The sequence below is a fragment of the Coregonus lavaretus genome (assembly GCF_964263955.1).
Source record: "Coregonus lavaretus genome assembly, chromosome: 11".
In the NCBI taxonomy this organism is placed as follows: domain Eukaryota; kingdom Metazoa; phylum Chordata; class Actinopteri; order Salmoniformes; family Salmonidae; genus Coregonus; species Coregonus lavaretus.
Window position 1 is genome coordinate 35,997,430 of NC_139998.1, and position 21,555 is coordinate 36,018,984.

A 21,555-nucleotide genomic window follows, 5' to 3' on the forward strand; every position below is an offset into this window, starting at 1 on the left:
CTTAATGACCATGTACTGTAATAATCTCCACCCGGCACAGCCAGAAGGGGACCCCTCAGAGCCTGGTTCCTCTCTAGGTTTCTTCCTAGGTTTCTGCCTTTCTAGGGAGTTTTTCCTAGTCACCGTGCTTCTACATCAGCATTGCTTGCTGTTTGGGGTTTTAGGCTGGGTTTCTGTATAGCACTTTGTGACATCTGCTGATGTAAAAAGGGCTTTATAAATACATTTGATTAATTTATTGATTGATTGATACAGATTTTGTCAATTTAACGTCAAAAGTTGATTATTTTTAGTATTTTAGCTAACCCTAACCTTTTTCCTAACCTTGACCTAATTATCCTAACCTGATACATTAATTATCCTAACCTGCTGCATAAGTTCTCCTAACCTGCTACGAAAAGTCAATTTTTACAAAAGCTGTATTCCATCTAGACAAAACCTGTCTGGATGGTTCATTTACTGAAATAATCACAACCTACAGAAGACAGAGAACACGTGTTCGGAACGAAGTATCACATAAGATGAAGCATATTCAAGGAATTACAACCTGTTTACTCAAGAGATTGTGAATGATTACAACCACACTTTTGTCCCTCTGGCTTTAGGCTCTTCCTATCCTCCTGGAATTTTGAGGTTTTAGAAATGTTGGCATAGAGGCAGGTTTTGGAGTGATACAACCCATGACCCAGTTTAAAGCGACAATCAGCAATTGAAACAACAAAATAGAGTCCCTGCCCCTGTTTCTGTAAAAAGCTGAGGGATGGGGCTAGAGAAATCTCAAATTCATAGACAGAACTATGGATGCAAGGACTTACCATCCATGACATCAACATTATAGTTTGTACCATGTTTTGAGGCTATATAGTTTTACATTTACTTTGTTTACAAACATTGGAGTAAAACAAGTTTATATTTTGGGTTCTGATGGGGTATGACAGTTGAACTAAGCTCATGAGGCATTTATAAGTTATATTTCTCAAGAATCAATGGGTACATACAGTATCATTAATTTTAAAAGTAAAATAATGACCAAGTTGTTACTGAAAACATACATCTTTACTAAATCATACAGCAGACAAAAACAGTAAGCTGCATGATGGAAAGTAATAATTGAATACTGATCTATTAATATAAAAAACCGTTATTTTATAAACATACAGTGCCTTGCAAAAGTATTCATCCCCTTTGGCATTTTTCCTATTTTGTTGCATTACAACCTGTAATTTAAATTGATTTTTATTTGGATTTCATGTAATGGACATACACAAAATAGTCCAAATTGGTGAAGTGAAATTAAAAAAATAACTTGTTTCAAAAAATTCTAAAAAATAAATAACGGAAAAGTGGTGCATGCATATGTATTCACCCCCCATTGCTAAGAAGCCCCTAAATAAGATCTGGTGCAAACAATTACCTTCAGAAGTCACATAATTAGTTAAATAAAGTCCACCTGTGTGCAATCTAAGTGTCACATGATCTGTCATATGACCTCAGTATATACAGTGAGGAAAAAAGTATTTGATCCCCTGCTGATTTTGTACGTTTGCCCACTGACAAAGACATGATCAGTCTATAATTTTAATGGTAGGTTTATTTGAACAGTGAGAGACAGAAATACAACAAAAAAATCCAGAAGAACGCATGTCAAAAATGTTATATAAATTGATTTGCATTTTAATGAGGGAAATAAGTATTTGACCCCTCTGCAAAACATGACTTAGTACTTGGTGGCAAAACCCTTTTTGGCAATCACAGAGGTCAGACGTTTCTTGTAGTTGGCCACCAGGTTTGCACACATCTCAGGAGCAGTGGCAGCTCCTGAAAAAATTCTCAGGGGGGGCATTTTTTCTGATGATTTAGGTGACCTACACACATTTAAAAAAAGATATGTCCAGCAACAACATGAAGACAGGGGCAGCATATAAGTCAATACCAGAAGCATTTATTGACTGATCTCAAAAGTGTTGGCTTACACAAGCAAAATAAGTTATCACAGTAAAAATAATCAAGGGTGTTCTTTCACATTCCTCAACACTGCATAAACAATATGCATTTCCATAAAACACCTCATCTAATTGTGCCACAAAGTTGACAAGTCCAAGAAAAATACCAGGGTTGGTGGAGCCCTCAGTTTCATCTTTGCCTCGCAAAGCTAACTCAAACACTCCGCAAAACTTCACACACTGGATTAGCCGGCTGAGGATGAGGCGGTTCTTGCTAACCTCATCGTTGTGGCGGCGGACAGCTAGCCTGTATCCCTCATCCAGTTGAGTGGCAATGTTCACTCTCCCCAAAGCAGACAATCTCACACAGCTATCCATGTGGGTCTTTGACAGCTCATGTTTCTTAATCTTTTCTGAAAGATGGTGCATGTCCGTTACACCAGTCGCTGTCCAAGCGGTGCTGTCTGCCGTGCCGCCTTCAGGGTGAAAGAGTAAGCAGGGGTAGCAGAAGACTGCATTAGCTACATCGCAGCCTGCTAGCCAGGTTTTTCGTTCGTACCAATTTTTGGAAAATCCTCGGGTGTAGGACTTTCCCCCTTTAGTAGAAACCTGTTGAATTATTAAATTTGGTATGGGAGGTCCTAATTGTTTCGTTGCCAATTTATCTTGATTTGTTCGCCGACAAAAAGGAACTTCTTTCAAAGAGACAATCGAGTTGCACTGAACGCTAGCCATCTTGACAGTAGTACGTGAATTGATTGACGCTGCTACCCGCTCTTTTCTTAGTTACGTTCATGGTTATGTTACGTATGACGAAAGCGCGTAAGTGCAAGCCCTCCCGGAACCCATAGAGATTGTATTGAAAGCTCTGATATTTGAAAAAAAAAGATTTTACATGAGAGTCTATGAGAGACTTCTGGGGCGATTTTCAACCTGACTGAAATCGCCCCAAAAGGGGCGGGGCCATTTGAAGCACGAATTTAGCCTGATTGGACATTTAGTGGCAGATCAGACGTCTAGATTAGAACACTGATAACTACTGTTGCCGTGATATAATTGATTAGAAAAAAAATCCCTTCCTTTTCCCGTTTGGCAGTGCGTCGCCCATATCGCCCTAATGAACACACCGCCCCTGCTCAGGAGGGATTTTGTCCCACTACTCTTTGCAGATCTTCTCCAAGTCATTAAGGTTTCGAGGCTGATGTTTGGCAACTCGAACCTTCAGCTCCCTCCAAAGATTTTCTATGGGATTAAGGTCTGGAGACTGGCTAGGCCACTCCAGGACCTTAATGTGCTTCTTCTTGAGCCACTCCTTTGTTGCCTTGGCCGTGTGTTTTGGGTCATTGTCATGCTGGAATACCCATCCACGACCCATTTTCAATGCCCTGGCTGAGGGAAGGAGGTTTTCACCCAAGATTTGACGGTACATGGCCCCGTCCATCGTCCCTTTGATGCAGTGAAGTTGTCCTGTACCCTTAGCAGAAAAACACCCCCAAAGTATAATGTTTCCACCTCCATGTTTGACGGTGGGGATGATGTTCTTGGGGTCATAGGCAGCATTCCTTCTCCTCCAAACACGGCGAGTTGAGTTGATGCCAAAGAGCTCGATTTTGGTCTCATCTGACCACAACACTTTCGCCCAGTTCTCCTCTGAATCATTCAGATGTTCATTGGCAAACTTCAGACGGCCCTGTATATGTACTTTCTTGAGCAGGGGGACCTTGCGGGCGCTGCAGGATTTCAGTCCTTCACGGCGTAGTGTGTTACCAATTGTTTTCTTGGTGACTATGGTCCCAGCTGCCTTGAGATCATTGGCAAGATTATCCCGTGTAGTTCTGGGCTGATTCCTCACCGTTCTCATGATCATTGCAACTCCACAAGGTGAGATCTTGCATGGAGCCCCAGGCAGAGGGAGATTGACAGTTATTTTGTGTTTCTTCCATTTGCGAATAATCGTACCAACTGTTGTCACCTTCTCACCAAGCTGCTTGGCGATGGTCTTGTAGCCCATTCCAGCCTTGTGTAGGTCTACAATCTTGTCCCTGACATCCTTGGAGAGCTCTTTGGTCTTGGCCATGGTGGAGAGTTTGGAATCTGATTGATTGATTGCCTCTGTGGACAGGTGTCTTTTATACAGGTAACAAGCTGAGATTAGGAGCACTCCCTTTAAGAGTGTGCTCCTAATCTCAGCTCGTTACCTATATAAAAGACACCTGGGAGCCAGAAATCTTTCTGATTGAGAGGGGGTCAAATACTTATTTCCCTCATTAAAATGCAAATCAATTTATAACATTTTTGGCATGCGTTTTTCTGGATTTTGTTGTTGTTATTCTGTCTCTCACTTTTCAAATAAACCCACCATTTAAAATTATAGACTGATCATTTCTTTGTCAGTGGGCAAACGTACAAAATCAGCAGGGGATCAAATACTTTTTTGCCTCACTGTATACACCTGTTCTGAAAGGCCCCAGAGTCTGCAACACCACTAAGCAAGGGGCACCACCAAGCAAGCGGCACCATGAAGACCAAGGAGCTCTCCAAACAGGTCAGGGACAAAGTTGTGTAGAAGTACAGATCAGGGTTGGGTTATAAAAAAATATCAAAAACTTTGAACATTAAATCCATTATTAAAAAATTGAAAGAATATGGCACCACAACAAACCTGCCAAGAGAGGGCTGCCCACCAAAACTCACAGACCAGGCAAGGAGGGCATTAATCAGAGAGACAACAAAGAGACCAAAGATAACCCTGAAGGAGCTGCAAAGCTCCACAGCGGAGATTTGAGTATCTGTCCATAGGACCACTTTAAGCCGTACACTCCACAGAGCTGGGCTTTACGGAAGAGTGGCCAGAAAAAAGCCATTGCTTAAAGTAAAAAATAAGCAAACACGTTTGGTGTTCACCAAAAGGCATCTGGGAGACTCCCCAAACATATGGAAGAAGGTACTCTGGTCAGATGAGACTAAAATTGAGCTTTTTGGCCATCAAGAAAAACGCTATGTCTGGCGCAAACCCAACACCTCTCATCACCCGAGAACACCATCCCCACAGTGAAGCATGGTGGTGGCAGCATCATGCTGTGGGGATGTTTTTTTATCGGCAGGGACTGGGAAACTGGTCAGAATTGAAGGAATGATGGATGGCACTAAATACAGGGAAATTCTTGAGGGAAACCTGTTTCAGTCTTTCAGAGATTTGAGACTGGGACGGAGGTTCACCTTCCAGCAGGACAATGACCCTAAGCATACTGCTAAAGCAACACTCGAGTGGTTTAAGGGGAAATATTTAAATTACTTGGAATGCATGCATGAGAGCATCAGCTGTTCCGGATGACTATGTGATCACGCTCTCCGTATCCGATGTGAGTAAGACTTTTAAGCAGGTCAACATTCACAAGGCCGCAGGGCCAGACGGATTACCAGGACGTGTATTCCGAGCATGTGCTGACCAACTGGCAAGTGTCTTCACTGAGATTTTCAACATGTCCCTGACTGAGTCTGTAATACCAACATGTTTCAAGCAGACCACCATAGTCCCTGTGCCCAAGGACACTAAGATAACCTGCCTAAATGACTACCGACCCATAGCACTCATGTCTGTGGCCATGAAGTGCTTTGAAAGGCTGGTCATGGCTCACATCAACACCATTATCCCAGAAACCTTAGACCCACTCCAATTTGCATACCGCCCCAACAGATCCACAGATTATGCAATCTCTATTGTACTCCACACTGCCCTTTCCCACCTGGACAAGAGGAACACCTACGTGAGAATGCTATTCATTGACTACAGCTCAGCGTTCAACACCATAGTGCCCTCAAGGGTAGGTAACAACACATCTGCCACGCTGATCCTCAACACGGGGGCCCCTCAGGGGTGCATGCTCAGTCCCATCCTGTACTCCCTGTTCACCCATGACTGCATGGCCAGGCACGACTCCAACGCCATCATTAAGTTTGCCGACGACACAACAGTGGTAGGCCTGATCACCGACAACGATGAGAAACCTATAGGGAGGAGGTCAGAGACCTGGCCGTGTGGTGCCAGGATAACAACCTCTCCCTCAACGTGATCAAGACAAAGGAGATGATTGTGGACTACAGGAAAAAAAAAAGATGACTGAGCATGCCCCCATTCTCATCGACAGGGCTGTAGTGGAACAGGTTGAGAGCTTCAAGTTCCTTGGTGTCCACATCACCAACGAACTATCATGGTCCAAACACACCAAGACAGTCGTGAAGAGGGCACGACAAAACCTATTCCCCCTCAGGAGACTGAAAATATTTGGCATGGGTCCTCAGATCCTCAAAAAGTTCTACAGCTGCACCATCGAGAGCATCCTGACTGGTTGCATCACCGCCTGGTATGGCAACTGCTCGGCCTCCGACCGCAAGGCACTACAGAGGGTAGTGCGTACGGCCCAGTACATCACTGGGACCAAGCTTCCTGCCATCCAGGACCTCTATACCAGGCGGTGTCAGAGGAAGGCCCTAAAAATTGTCAAAGACTTAAGCCACCCTAGTCATACTCTCTGCTACCGCACGGCAAGCGGTTCCGGAGCGTCAAGTCTAGGTCCAAAAGGCTTCTCAACAGCTTCTACCCCCAAGCCATAAGACTCCTGAACAGCTAATCATGGCTACCCAGACTATTTGCACTGCCCCCCCACCTTATCCCCCTCTTTTACGCTGCTGCTACTCTGTTTATTATTTATGCATAGTCACTTTAACTCTACCCACATGTACATATTACCTCAATTACCTCGACTAGCCGGTGCCCCCGCACATTGACTCTGTACCGGTACGCCCCTGTATATAGCCTCCCTACTGTTATTTTATTTTACTGCTGCTCTTTAGTTATTTGCTTTTATTTTATTTATTTATTTAATTAACACTTTTCTTTTCTTTTTTCTTTTTTTTTTTAACTGCATTGTTGGTTAAGGGCTTGTAAGTAAGCATTTCACTGTAATGTCCACAACTGTTGTATTTGGCGCATGTGGCAAATAAAATTTGATTTGATTTGAATGGCCTAGTCAAAGTCCAGACCTGAATCCAATTGAGAATCTGTGGTATGACTTAAAGATTGCTGTATACCAGCGGAACCCATCCAACTTGAAGGAGCTGGAGCAGTTTTGGCTTGAAGAATGGGCAAAAATCCCAGTGGCTAACTGTGCCAAGATTGTAGAGACATTCCCCAAGAGACTTGCAGCTGTAATTGCTGCAAAAGGTGGCTCTACAAAGTATTGACTTTGTGGGGGTGAATAGTTATGCACGCTCAAGTTTTCAGTTTTTTTGTCTTATTTCTTCTCTGTTTCACAAAAAAAAATATTTTGCATCTTCAAAGTGGTAGGCATGTTGTGTAAATCAAATGATACAACCCCCCAAAAAATCCATTTTAATTCCAGGTTGTAAGGCAACAAAATAGGAAAAATGCCATGGGGGTTGAATACTTTCGCAAGCCACTGTAGTAATTGGTAAGTCAGTAAAGTGCAGATATTTACCTGTTGACAGTAGAACGTATTCTTTATATTCTGCTATATGAATAGCCTGCAAATGTTTGATGATCCTCTACAGTGCTTTCTTCTCCTATTTGAACATGTGAGTAGGGAAGAACAGTGAACAATGTCACAATGTTACTGGAAGTCAGCGACATTTGCTTGAGTCAATGATTCATTGGATCGTGAATGATCTAAACATAATGTCTAAACAAATTCCATTAAATCAAACAAACAAAAGCTATCAATTAAAGGCCCATACAAAAGGTAAGAAATATGGTTATTTCGCCCCAGGTATGGAGCAATATAATGTCCTTCTTACATCAAGCTGAACTTGGATCCAGAACTGACAGCCTCATTCTCTGTGTCATGTAAGACAATACCTGAGAAGGCAACATGGTTTGTCCCCTGGAGAGCCCATCCTCCAGAAATCTCGTACACTGACACAATAAAATGAAAGCTCATTGGTTAAGAGACGTAAGAAGATGCAAGCCCATTGGATGGAGGGATGAGCAGTTGAGAGTAATGGGTTAAGAAATGGGTTAAGAAATGGGTTAAGAAATTCATCTCAAAAGCCAACCTCTAGTCTGCCACTGGACCTTTAATTGCAAACAGAGTCTTTAAAACTGTGGACTGCTTCTCTTGCAACACTAAAGAAGCAAATAGCACACAAAAGTAAAGAACGGATGGATCTAACAAATATCTAGAAGACCACATTATCCGTGTATTTGCTGAGGTACTATGCCATGACAAGGAAGTATGTAGGCGTGTTATAGTATAAGGGGTAAGGGAGAGAGACCGAGGAAGAGGGTGAAAAGCAGAAAAACCCACCCCACCCTCAGTCCGCCAGCCCCAAACCCCCACCCCACTGTCCTGCTGATACAGAGAGATGCCATGTTCACGTCCTAGTCGGAGCTCTGAAATGTCCGACTTGCTAACTGGTTGTAGTTATACACATGCCACGTTCAACCAAATTTCCGACTAGGCCCAGAGCCCTTCACTCCATTTTCTTGGTCCATTCCATGTCATCACTCCGAGGCTTGTGACCCGTCATTCTCTCCATCAACCTCTCCATCCTCCGCCAGAAGCTCATCTTGTCCAGAGGGTAGTTCAACTACCCTGAGAGAGAAAGGGATGGAATAAAAAATAAAAAAGAGAGAGTGAGGGGAATGGGAAGAAATACATGAGGCAAGTTAACAACAGAATGACATCAAATGAAACATGCACACATCCCCAACACCACACTGTGTTCCAGGTAGCAGCGGTAGTAGATACATCAGCTCTCAGAGGATCTCTGCTGCCAGGGGAGAGGAAGGAGATCTGGCTTTGGCACCAGAGTAATGCACACACTTACAGTTATAAATATGTACTGTATTTCCACACACCATACATCACACAAGGCCTGCTGAACTCAAATACGTCACATACACCATCCACCCTTATCCATGCTATAGAATCAGACACCCACTCCCAGGAGGGTTGGACATCAAATATATTTTAGTAGTACACATACACAGGAAGGAAGGGAGCGAATGCAGGTGGTCATACATGCACAAAAATGCATGGACAGTGCATTTGGAAAGTATTCAAACCACTTCACTTTCTCCAAATTTTGTTATGTAGCAGCCTTATTCTAAAATGGATTAAAATATATATATATCCTAATCAATCTATGCACAATACCCCATAATGACAAAGCAAAAACAGGTTTTTAGAATTTCTTGCTAATTTTATAAAAATAAAAAAAACAGAAAATGCATATTTACATAAGTATTCAGACCCTTTACTCAGTACTTTGTTGTATCACCTTTAGCAGCGATCACAGCCTCGAGTCTTCTTGGGTATGACGCTACAAGCTTGGCACACCTGTATTTGGGGAGTTTCTCCCATTCTTCTCAGCAGATCCTCTCAAGCTCTGTCAGGTTGGATGGGGAGTGTTGCTGCACAGCTATTTTCAGGTCTCTCCAGAGATGTTAGATCGCGTTCAAGTCCGGGCTCTGGCTGGGCCACTCAAGGACATTCAGAGACATGTCCCGAAGCCACTCCTGCATTGTCTTGGCTGTGTGCTTAGGGTCGTTGTCCTATTGGAAGATGAACCTTCGCTCTGGAGGAGGTTTCATCAAAGATCTCTCTGTACTTTGCTCCGTTCATCTTTCCCTCGATCCTGACTAGTCTCCCTGTCCCTGCCATTGAAAAACATCCCCACAGCATGATGCTGCCACCATCATGCTTCACCATAGTGATGGTGTCAGGTTTCCTCCAGACGTAACGCTTGGCATTCAGGCAAAAGAGTTCAATCTTGGTTTCATCAGACCAGAAAATCTTATTTCTCATGGTCTGAGAGTCCTTTAGGTGCCTTCTGGCAAACTCCAAGTGGGCTGTCATGTGCCTTTTACTGAGGAGTGGCTTCCTTCTGGCCACTCTACCATAAAGGCCTGATTGGTAGAGTGCTGCAGAGATGGTTGTCCTTCTGGAAGGTACTCCTATCTCCACAGAGGAACTCTGGAGCTCTGTCAGAGTGACCATCGGGTTCTTGGTCACATCCTTGACCATGGCCCTTCTCCCCCGATTGCTCAGTTTGGCTTGGCAGCCAGCTCTAGGAAGAGTCTTGGTATTTCCAAACTTCTTCCATTTAAGAATGTTGGAGGCCACTGTGTTCTTGGGGACCTTCGATGCTGTAGAACTGTTTTGGGACCCTTCCCCAGATCTTTGCCTTGACACAATTCGGTCTCGGAGCTCTACGGACAATTCCTTCGATCTCATGGCTTGGTTTTTGCTCTGACCTGCACAGTCAACTGTGGGACCTTATATAGACAGGTGTGTGCCTTTCCAAATCTTATCAAATCAATTGAATTTACCACAGGTGGACTCCAATGAAGTTGTAGAAACATCTCAAGGATAATCAATACAAACAGGATTCACCAGAGCTCAATTTTGAGTCTCATAACAAAGGGTCTGAATACTTATGTAAATAAGGAATTTCTGTTTTTGTTTTTTTATACATTTGCTAAAATGTCTAAAAAACAGTTTTCACTTTGTCATTCTGGGGTATTGTGTGTAGATTGATGGGGATTTTTATTTATTTAATACATTTTAGAATAAGGCTGTAACGTAACAAAATGTGGACAAATTTAAGCGGTCTGAATACTTTCCGAATGCACTGTATGAACTCAACACACACACACACACACACACACACACACACACACACACACACACACACACACACACACACACACACAAATACTTTAATTGTATCCACAAAGATACTAGACATATTGAAGGAATTGCACATAACCACATCTATAAAGTATTTATAAAGAAATACACATACATTTAGGCATTCGGTATATACAGGTATCTGCCAAAATGAATAAAACACTTGATCAAATGAGGGATACAAAGTATATTGAAAGCAGGTGCTTCCACACAGGTGAGGTTCCTGAGTTAATTAAGAAATTAAAACGTCCCATCATGCTTAGGGTAATTATTTTGGCTAACATGACTAGAAGAGATCTAAAAATTTGAAAGAGGGGTCTCAAAGAAGCATAGAGGGTTTAAAGTGTGTGTGTGTGTGTGTGTGTGTGTGTGTCTCAGTCACCATATCTCAACCCAATTGAACACTAATGGGCAGAGATGGGCAGTATTTCTGTTATGTATTTCAATTACTTATAGTATTTTCAACTCAAATCAAATTTTATTGGTCAGATACACATATTTAGCTGATGTTATTGCGGGTGTAGCGAAATGCTTGTGTTCCTAGCTCCAACAGTGCAGTAGTATCTAACAATTCACAACAATACACACAAATCTAAAAGTAAAATAATGGAATTAAGAAATATATAAATATTAGGACGAGCAATGTCGGAATGGCATTGACAAAAATACAGTAGAATATAATACAGTATATACATATGAGATGAGTAAAGCATTGTGTAAACATGATGAAAGTGAGTAGTGTTCCATTATTGAAGTGGCCAGTGATTCCATGTCTATGTATATAGGGCAGCAGCCTCTAAGGTGCAGGGTTGAGTAACTGGGTGGTAGCCAGCTAGTGATGGCTATTTAACAGTCTGATGGCCTTGAGATAGAAGCAGTTTTTCAGTCTCTCGGTCCCAGCTTTGATGCACCTGTACTGACCTCGCCTTCTGGATGATAGCGGGGTGAACAAGCCGTGGCTCGGGTGGTTGATGTCCTTGATGATCTTTTTGGCCTTCCTGTGACATCGGGTGCTGTAGGTGTCCTGGAGGGCAGGCAGTGTGCCCCCGGTGATGCGTTGGGCAGACCGCACCACCCTCTGGAGAGCCCTGCGGTGGCGGGCGGTGCAGTTGCCGTAGCAGGTGATGATTCAGCCCGACAGGATGCTCTCAATTGTGCATCTGTACAAGTTTGTGAGGGTCTTCAGCCTCCTGAGGTTGAAGAGGTGCTATTGCGCCTTCTTTACCACAGTGTCTGTGTTGGTGGACCATTTCAGCTTTTCACCTTCTCCACTGTGGTCCCGTCAATATGGATAGGGGCGTGCTCCCTCTGCTGTTTCCCGAAGTCCACGATCAGCTCCTTCGTTTTGTTGACGTTGAGCGAGAGGTTATTTTCCTGGCACCACTCTGCCAGGGCCCTCACCTCCTCCCTGTAGGCTGTCTCGTCATTGTTGGTAATCAGGCCTACTACTGTTGTGTCGTCTACAAACTTGATGATTGAGTTGGAGGCGTACGTGGCCGAGCAGCCATGGGTGAACTGGGAGTACAGGAGGGGGCTGAGCATGCACCCTTGTGGGGACCCTGTGTTGAGGATCAGTGAAGTGGAAGTGTTGTTTCCCACCTTCACCACCTGGGGGCGGCCCGTCAGGAAGTCCAGGACCCAGTTGCACAGGGTGGGGTTCAGACCCAGGGCCTTGAGCTTGATGATGAGCTTGGAGGGTACTATGGTGTTGAATGCTGAGCTATAGCCAATTAACAGCATTCTTACATAGGTATTCCTCTTGTCCAGATGGATAGGGCAGTGTGCAGTGCGATGGCGATTGCATCATCTGTGGATCTATTGGGGCGGTAAGCAAATTGAGGTGGGTCTAGGGTGTCAGGTAAGGTAGAGGTGATATGATCCTTAACTAGCCTCTCAAAGCACTTAATGATGACAGAAGTGACTGCTATGGGGCAATAGTCATTTAGTTCAGTTACCATTGCTTTCTTGGGTACAGGATCAATGGTGGACACATAGGGAGAGATTGAATATGTCCGTAAACACTCTAGCAAGCTGGTCTGCACATGCTCTGAGGACGAGGCTAGGGATGCCGTCTGGGTCGGCAGCCTTGCGAGAGTTAACACGCTTAAATGTCTTACTCACGTCGGCCACGGAGAACGAGAGCCCACAGTCCTTGGGAGCGGGCTGCGTCGGTGGCACTGTGTTATCCTCAAAGTGGGCGAAGAAGGTGTTTAGCTTGTCCGGGAGCAAGACGTCGGTGTCTGTGACTTGGCTGGTATTACCTTTGTTACCCATGATTGTCTGAGCTGTTGAATTGCGACTCCATTTTGTCTCTGTACTGACGTTTTGCCTGTTTGATTGCCTTATGGAGGGAATAACTTCATTGTTTGTATTCGACCATATTCCCAGTCACCTTGCCATGGTTAAATGTGATGGTTTGCGCTTTCAGTTTTGCGCGAATGCTGCCATCTATCCACGGTTTCTGGTTTGGGTAGGTTTTAATAGTCACAGCCGGAACAACATCCCCTATACACTTCCTGATGAACTCAGTCACTGTGTCCGTGTATACCTCAATGTTATTCTCAGAGGCTACCCGTAACATATCCCAGTCCGCGTGATCAAAACAATTTTAAAGCATGGATTCCGATTGGTCAGACCAGCGTTGACTAGACCTTAGCACGGGTACTTCCTGTTTGAGTTTCTGCCTATAGGAAGCAAAATGGAGTCGTGATCTGATTTGCCAAAGGGAGGGCGGGGGAGGGCCTTGTAGGCATCCCAGAAGGGGGAGTAGCAGTTGTTGAGTGTTTTTCCAGAGCGAGTACTACAGTCAATGTGTTGATAGAACTTCGGTAGCGTTTTCCTCAAATTTGCTTTGTTAAAATCCCCAGCTACAATAAATGCGGCCTCAGGATATGTGGTTTCCAGTTTGCATAAAGTCCAGTGCAGTTCCTTGAGGGCCATCGTGGTATCGGCTTGAGGGGAAATATACATGGCTGTGACTATAACCGAAGAGAATTCTCTTGGGAGGTAATACGGTCGGCATTTGATTGTGAGGTATTATTGGTCGGGTGAACAAAAGGACTTGAGTTTCTGTATGTTATCACAATCACACAATGAGTAGTTAATCATGAAACATACACCACCGCCTTTCTTCTTCCCGGAGAGTTCTTTATTCCTGTCTGCGCAATGTACTGAGAACCCAGCTGGCTGTATGCCGGGGACAGTACATCCCGAGAGCCATGATTCTTTGAAACAGAGTATGTTACAGTCCCTGATGTCTCTCTGGAAGGAGATCCTCACCCTGATCTTGTCTACTTTATTGTCCGGAGACTGAACATTAGCGAGTAATATACTCAGAAGCGGTGGATGGTATGCACTCCTCCTGAGTCAGACTAGAAGTCCACTCCAAATACCTCTTCTCCGCCGGCGGCGTCTTGGATTAGCCTCTGGGTTAAGTTCAATTGCCCTGGGGGGTACGAACAAAGGATCCAATTCAGGAAAGTTATATTCGTGGTCGTAATGCTGGTGAGTTACCGCCGCTCTGATATCCAAAAGTTATTTCCGGCTGTATGTAATAACAAAAAAAACATTCTCGGCTAATAATGTAGGAAATATCAAAAACAAACAAAGAAACAAAATACTGCAAAGTTGTTTAGGAGCTAGAAGCAGAGCTGCCATGTCTGTCAGCGCCATCGGCGCCATTTTGTAATTTGTATTACACTGGGCTGAACTACACTCCAATGTATTTTGTAACAAGATACCAAAAGCCCTATTAAGACACTTTATGTTGGTGTTTCCTTTATTTTGGCAGTTACCTGTACATCCACATGCTGTGAGCGCATACAGTGTGTGCATGCGTACATATAGGTCTGTACACCCACAGAGAAGAGTGTGTTGTGTTGTGGCTGCAGTGTGTCTGCAGTCCCCCTGTCCCTCAGGTGACCCCCTCTCTGCAGGAGGAGAGCAAAGCAGCTCCGGTTGTTTGTTCGATTTCTCCTCTCTGTCCCGCTCCCTCTCTCTCCCCATGCAGGCCTATTTGTTAGCACTGACAGCAGGTTAGCATTAAATATACATGGAGATTTCCAGCCACTGGCACACACAAAGGCAGGCGGCGGGCCCCGGGGACACAGGCAGGGAGGGTGGAGGAGTGGTGACAGAGCTGTGGAGCTCCCCTGTGTCCGCTTCCCTCTCCACTCTACTCATCACAGCCCCCCACTAAGGTTAGGGACAAGGAAGAGGAGGGAGGGTCAGAAAGACAGTGCACACACACACGTGCTCACACAAACGTGCGCACGCACACACACACACACACACATACAGTGGGGGAAAAAAGTATTTAGTCAGCCACCAATTGTGCAAGTTCTCCCACTTAAAAAGATGAGAGAGGCCTGTGATTTTCATCATAGGTACACGTCAACTATGACAGACAAATTTAGATTTTTTTCCCTGAAAATCACATTGTAGGATTTTTAATGAATTTATTTGCAAATTATGGTGGAAAATAAGTATTTAGTCACCTACAAACAAGCAAGATTTCTGGCTCTCACAGACCTGTAACTTCTTCTTTAAGAGGCTCCTCTGTCCTCCACTCGTTACCTGTATTAATGGCACCTGTTTGAACTTGTTATCAGTATAAAAGACACCTGTCCACAACCTCAAACAGTCACACTCCAAACTCCACTATGGCCAAGACCAAAGAGCTGTCAAAGGACACCAGAAACAAAATTTTAGACCTGCACCAGGCTGGGAAGACTGAATCTGCAATAGGTAAGCAGCTTGGTTTGAAGAAATCAACTGTGGGAGCAATTATTAGGAAATGGAAGACATACAAGACCACTGATAATCTCCCTCGATCTGGGGCTCCACGCAAGATCTCACCCCGTGGGGTCAAAATGATCACAAGAACGGTGAGCAAAAATCCCAGAACCACACGGGGGGACCTAGTGAATGACCTGCAGAGAGCTGGGACCAAAGTAACAAAGCCTACCATCAGTAACACACTACGCCGCCAGGGACTCAAATCCTGCAGTGCCAGACGTGTCCCCCTGCTTAAGCCAGTACATGTCCAGGCCCGTCTGAAGTTTGCTAGAGTGCTTTTGGATGATCCAGAAGAGGATTGGGAGAATGTCATATGGTCAGATGAAACCAAAATATAACTTTTTGGTAAAAACTAAACTCGTCGTGTTTGGAGGACAAAGAATGCTGAGTTGCATCCAAAGAACACCATACCTACTGTGAAGCATGGGGGTGGAAACATCATGCTTTGGGGCTGTTTTTCTGCAAAGGGACCAGGACGACTGATCCGTGTAAAGGAAAGAATGAATGGGGCCATGTATCGTGAGATTTTGAGTGAAAACCTCCTTCCATCAGCAAGGGCATTGAAGATGAAACGTGGCTGGGTCTTTCAGCATGACAATGATCCCAAACACACCGCCCGGGCAACGAAGGAGTGGCTTCGTAAGAAGCATTTCAAGGTCCTGGAGTGGCCTAGCCAGTCTCCAGATCTCAACCCCATAGAAAATCTTTGGAGGGAGTTGAAAGTCCGTGTTGCCCAGCGACAGCCCCAAAACATCACTGTTCTAGAGGAGATCTGCATGGAGGAATGGGCCAAAATACCAGCAACAGTGTGTGAAAACCTTGTGAAGACTTACAGAAAACGTTTGACCTGTGTCTGTCACGCCCTGGCTCTGGGGACTCTTATATGTTGAGCCAGGGTGTGGATTTTCTATGTGTGATTTTCTATGTTGTGTTCTAGTTCGTGTTTTCTATGTTGGCCAGGGTGGTTCCCAATCAGAGGCAGCTGTTTCTCGTTGTCTCTGATTGGAAACCATACTTAGGCAGCCTGTTGGCACTAGTTATTTGTGGGATCTTGTTCCGTAAGGTTTGTTTTGGTGTATAACCTAGGACTTCACGTATCGTTTGTTGTTTTGTTGTTGATGTAAAGTACTCATTAAAAGATGTACGGTTATCACGCTGCGCCTTGGTCTGCCTCTAATAACGATCGTGACAGTGTCATTGCCAACAAAAGGTATATAACAAAGTATTGAGAAACTTTTGTTATTGACCAAATACTTATTTTCCACCATAATTTGCAAATAAATTTATTAAAAATCCTACAATGTGATTTTCTGGAGAAAAAAAAGCTCATTTTGTCTGTCATAGTTGACGTGTACCTATGATGAAAATTACAGGCCTCTCTCATCTTTTTAAGTGGGAGAACTTGCACAATTGGTGGCTGACTAAATACTTTTTTCCCCCACTGTAAACATACAAATACGCCCACCCCCCTCTGCACACACACGCACATCTGGTGTCCATAGGGGAACAGGGTGACGCATAAGCAACCTCTCTCCAGTGCACCCTCTCAGACACACACTGAATACTCATTGTGGATCTCTTACTGGGGCCTAATGCCAGCACACACATGCATAGACAAATAGATTGCTTTTCCAGGTTATTTATACTGTATCTACCACCCACATATGGCAGCCATCTAGGATGGACCTTTCAATGGAAGATACTATTTGAATTCTTCTTGATGTGATTTCTATATTTCTATAATCATGGCCGTTAGCTCAGCCTTGTTTGATACATTGTCATATGAACCTGTATGTTTTTTTTCTAGTGGTAGGTCTCAGGGGGATAACTTCTATGATCATAAAATGGTGCATGATCTTGCAGTACACTTGGTTGGTGGAGCCCTCCAATATACCTTTATACAGTTTAACACTGCACTGCTGTAGATGTCACGTATATGTGATCAGTGCCAATACCTCTGCAAAGATGCAGTGGCTTACTGTTAGTAGCCATGGTGATGCAGTGGTTACAGTAGGTGGTATGTCAGTAATGTGTTACAGCAAGAAATCTGTAAAATACTGTACAGTACCTGTGGTGATGCAGTAGTAGGCAGTATGTCAGTACAGTAAAGTTCAGAACATTACAGTACATTGCAGTACTGTTTTATCTGTGGCTATGCAATAGTAATACTTCAAGTTGTATTGTAACAGGCACAAGTATAGCGAAATGCTTAATTTGCAAGCTCTACCCACCAGTGCAGTAATGAATATCAAAAATATTATAACTAATAAAAAAAGTATAAATATATAATATACATTTCATGCAAAAAAAATGTAAATATAAACGCCAAAAGAATCACAAAATAAGGTCGGTCAGAGTTGGGTCAGAGAATGTAAAACAGCAGCCATATAGTACACCGCCATCTTGAGATCTATTAGTTCAGTACTGTACAGTCATGGTCAAAAGTTTTGAGAATGACACAATTATTGGTCTTCACAAAATTTGCTGCTTCAGTGTTTTTAGATATTTTTGTCAGATGTTACTATGGTATACTGAAGTATAATTACAAGCATTCCATAAGTGTCAAAGGCTTTTATTGACAATTACATTAAGTTTATGCAAAGAGTCAATATTTGCAGTGTTGACCCTTCTTTTTCAAGACCTCTGCAATCCGCCCTGGCATGCTGTCAATTAACTTCTGGGCCACATCCTGACTGATGGCAGCCCATTCTTGCATAATCAATGCTTGGAGTTTGTCAGAATTTGTGAGGTTTTGTTTGTCCACCCGCCTCTTGAGGATTGACCACAAGTTCTCAATGGGATTAACGTCTGGGGAGTTTCCTGGCCATGGACCCAAAATGTCGATGTTTTGTTCCCCGAGCCACTTAGTTATCACTTTTGCCTTATGGCAAGGTGCTCCATCATGCTGGAAAAGGCATTGTTCGTCACCAAACTGTTCTTGGATAGTTGGGAGAAGTTGCTCTCGGAGGATGTGTTGGTACCATTCTTTATTCATGGCTGTGTTCTTAGGCAAAATTGTGAGTGAGCCCACTCCCTTGGCTGAGAAGCAACCCCACACATGAATGGTCTCAGGATGCTTTACTGTTGGCATGACACAGGACTGATGGTAGCGCTCACCTTGTCTTCTCCGGACAAGCTTTTTTCCGGATGCCCCAAACAATCGGAAAGGGGATTCATCAGAGAAAATGACTTTACCCCAGTCCTCAGCAGTCCAAGTGGCTTCCTCGATGCCCTTCTTGACACCAGGCCATCCTCCAAAAGTCTTCGCCTCACTGTATGTGCAGATGCACTCACACCTGCCTGCTGCCATTCCTGAGCAAGCTCTGCACTGGTGGTGCCCCGATCCCGCAGCTGAATCAACTTTAGGAGATGGTCCTGGCGCTTGCTGGACTTTCTTGGGCGCCCTGAAGCCTTCTTTACAACAATTGAACCTCTCTCCTTGAAGTTCTTGATGATCCGATAAATGGTTGATTTAGGTGCAATCTTACTAGCAGCAATATCCTTGCCTGTGAAGCCCTTTTTGTGCAAAGCAATGATGAAGGCACGCGTTTCCTTGCAGGTAACCATGGTTAACAGAGGAAGAACAATGATTTCAAGCACCACCCTCCTTTTAAAGCTTCCAGTCTGTTATTCTAACTCAATCAGCATGACAGAGTGATCTCCAGCCTTGTCCTCGTCAACACTCTCACCTGTGTTAACGAGAGAATCACTGACATGATGTCAGCTGGTCCTTTTCTGGCATGGCTGAAATGCAGTGGAAATGTTTTTGGGGGATTAAGTTCATTTTCATGGCAAAGAGGGACTTTGCAATTAATTGCAATTCATCTGATCACTCTTCATAACATTCTGGAGTATATGCAAATTGCCATCAGAAAAACTGAGGCAGCAGACTTTGTGAAAATTAATATTTGTGTCATTCTCAAAACTTTTGACCACAACTGTATAGTACCTCATAGGTAATATACAGAATAGTGTATAGTACCTGAAGTGATAACAGTAAGCGGTATACATCAGTACAGTAGCGTATAGTACCTGTGGTGATGCAGTAGTAGGTCTCGTGAGGGGACACATGGTGGATGCGGTGGTGTTTCTGGGGTAACACCAGGTGACAGTCCTGCAGCAGCATCACCCAGTGGGGAAGACCAAAATACAGTTGAGACCACTTATGAATGTGATTGGTCAATGTGACGAAGACTGCCAGCACAAACACAAAGCACTCCCAAGGGTAGGTCTCTGCTAGGGCATCTGAGAGAAAGAGAGAGCGAGCGAGAGGAAGAGAGGGAGAGAGGGAGAGAAAGAGAAGGGGGAGAGAGAGAGATGAAGAGAGAGCGCAAGGGAGAGAGCGAGCGAGAGAGAGAGAGAGATGAAGAGAGAGCGCAAGGGAGAGAGCGAGCGAGAGAGAGAGAGAGAGAGAGATGAAGAGAGAGCGCAAGGGAGAGAGCGAGCGAGCGAGAGAGAGAGAGAGAGAGAGAGAGAGAGAGAGAGAGAGAGAGAGAGAGAGAGAGAGAGAGAGAGGGGAAGAGAGGCAGTTGTTGTTGAGGCAGATAAATGTGACATTCATTGTAAATGACAAGGTGGTTTCAATGTTTTCCAGTATATGTCTGAAGCATCTTCACATGTAAGTGAGTAAAAAACAAACTTTACCCTATTTAAGGTATTCACTTGCAAGTATGAAACAGTACAGCATTATCAGGATACAGTATTTTGGAGAACCAGTGTTGGTGAGATGAGGCATTGACTAGAAAGAAAGCTGTGGTGGAGTCTGTTTTCTGTTTGGCTCCACTCTCACGCTAGTGTCACTTACGTGTTCCTCCATGTCCCCCTCTCCACTCTCACCCTGAACCCCTGACCCTCAGCGAGCAGCAGACATGACAGGTGTGGATGTCACCCTGTCACTCCGCCAGGCTTCCCTGCCCTTTGCTCTCCGCCCTGCCTCCTCTTACTGTGACACGGCTCATGACAAGGTCAGTGATCTCTGGTTTGCTCCGAGCCACCATGAAGCCCTGACATCATGTCTCTCGTAAAATGCATCACCCTGTCATGGCCTGAGAGTGCCCGTGTCTGTCTGTCTACAGCTCCTCTCCGTGTTGTCACACACACATCCTTTATGGATGAGACCTTGTTCAGGTTGTAATGCACGGGTGTATATGTGTGTGTGTGTGTGTGTGTGTGTGTGTGTGTGTGTGTGTGTGTCAATCCCCTCTCTCTCACCTGGCTGGTACGTCAGGAACTTGTAGGCCATATGTGCCAGAGGCAGTATTGTGAGCATGCAGTTGTCCCCATTGGTCTCTATGAAGTCGTGTAGCGTGATGGCTGTGGGGTCAATGTGGTGTTCCCGGAATGGAGAAAAAGAAAACAAGATAGAAGAGGAGGGGAGGTAGTTAGAGGAGGAATATCATTATGATAATTTAATTATAATTTCTCTCCACACAAAACTCTTGATCACCTTTACTCCACATCGCCCTCCCTTGCCCTCCCTTTGGCAAATCAGACCATAACTATATTCTCCTGATTCATGCTTACAAACAAAAACTCAAACAGGAAGTACCAGTGACGCACTCAATACGGAAGTGGTCCGACGAAGCGGATACTAAACTACAGGACTGTTTCACTAGCACAGACTGGAATATGTTCCGGGATTGATCCAATAACATTGAGGAGTTTACCACATCAGTCACCGGCTTCATTAATAAGTGCATTGACGAAGTCGTTCCCACAGTGACTGTACGTACCCCAACCAGAAGCCATGGATTACAGGCAACATCCACACTGAGCTAAAGTGTAGAGCTGCCACTTTCAAGGATCGGACATTAATCCGGACGCTTATAAAAAATCCCGCTACGACCTCTGACATGCCATCAAATAAGGAAAGCGTCAATACAGGACTAAGATCGAATCCTACTACGCCGGCTCTGATGCTTGATGGATGTGGCAGAGCTTGCAAACTTTCACAGATTACAAAGGGAAGCCCAGCCGGAAGCCTACCAGATGAGCTAAATGCCTTCTATGCTCGCTTCAAGGAAAGCAACACTGAACCATGCATGAGAGCACCAGCTGTTCCGGTGTGAGTAAGACCTTTAAACAGGTTAACATTCATAAGGCCG

The 21,555-nt window shown here is 44.3% G+C and overlaps 1 pseudogene across 1 annotated transcript in view; it reads right to left on the minus strand.

Moving 5' to 3' along the window:
• Positions 1-8,432: 8,432 nt before the first annotated feature.
• Positions 8,433-21,555, minus strand: part of LOC311137531 (plasmanylethanolamine desaturase 1-like) — a 36,693-nt pseudogene continuing 23,570 nt past the window's right edge. Inside the window, exons 5-7 of the transcript in view lie at positions 20,663-20,807; positions 19,479-19,696; positions 8,433-8,549 (exon numbers count right to left, since the gene is read on the minus strand). The product of the transcript in view is annotated as a plasmanylethanolamine desaturase 1-like (transcript). The remainder of the gene's footprint in view (positions 8,550-19,478; positions 19,697-20,662; positions 20,808-21,555) is intronic.